This window comes from Phalaenopsis equestris, unplaced genomic scaffold (assembly GCF_001263595.1).
Source record: "Phalaenopsis equestris unplaced genomic scaffold, ASM126359v1 Scaffold000167, whole genome shotgun sequence".
In the NCBI taxonomy this organism is placed as follows: Eukaryota; Viridiplantae; Streptophyta; class Magnoliopsida; order Asparagales; family Orchidaceae; genus Phalaenopsis; species Phalaenopsis equestris.
Window position 1 is genome coordinate 285,726 of NW_018164609.1, and position 1,281 is coordinate 287,006.

Consider the following 1,281-nt stretch of genomic DNA (forward strand, 5'->3'; position numbering starts at 1 on the left):
ACGAGTGAAAGATCAAAAGCCCAGCAGCAGAAGGCTAATGGTCACCATTTGAAGGATAAGCGTTCACTAGTGGAATACCAAAAGACCTGTCCTACCAGATGCAACCCCCACACGCTGAGATCGAAGACCGACCGAGCAAAGGTTATCCATACCAAAGACTAAAGTCTATCTAGCTAAGTGGAGGCATCAACCTTCGTCTTGTCATACCCTAACTAAAGGAAGAATGCAGCATCCCCAACTATATCATAGATGCCTTGAGATTCCTCATCAGGGTCCGAGAACTAGCCATCACATAATCACATGAAACATTCTTATAGGATCGCTTCGTCAAGGAGGAAACTATATGATATATTACGGTGATTCACCTTTTGTCTTATAACCTAGCCTTGCCCTATCGACAGGGATTCCTTGTCCAGAGCTGAGAATTAGCCATCACATAACCACACAGAACATCCTTAAAAGATCGCTTCATCAAGGAGTAATCTATTTATCGAATTACAATGATTCACCCTCTGTCTTATAACCTAGTCGTGCTTTTTCGACATGAATTCCTTATACAGGGATTAAAAGTCGGTAACAAGACTAGCATAGCTGACCAACAAAACTATGCTGACTGAGTCAATTCTTACCGACCCAAAGATTGTTAAGGGTCAATCGACAACCTTGATCCAGCATAGCCTGATGAATAAGTCTCATTGAACCAAGACCGAATAATCTCAACTGACCGAATCATGGGATAGTCGAACCAAAGGCCTCAATATGCAAAATATCTAAAATATCATGCAACGCCTCCCATTAAAGAAGGGGCAGAAATGTAATTTCATATATTGCACCCCCTCCTTTATAAATAAGGAGATCATTTCCTTGGAGCGCTAATCAATAATTCAAATTATTATCCACTACTATACATTTCCCTCTTCATCTCTCTTTCTCTCTCTCGTCTTACGCTCTATTCTTTGAGTGTGACTCAAAGACAAATCATGATTCAACATTATTATTGATGTAATTTAATTATTTATTAAAATAGACTAATTTTAAAAAAAAATCATGTGACAGAGAACGACTAGTTTTGTGTGTGTGGAAAATTTGTTTTAGAAAAAATAATGTACATACCACACAATTCTCATGTACTTGCATATCTAAAACTTAAGGTTTGATATTTATACTTAGAATACTTTTGGAGTTAAAAATTATATATAAAAAGGCCCGTTTCTTTTTAAAAAAAATTTAATGAATATGATTATTTTTATGAATTTTATAAATTTTAGTGATATATATATA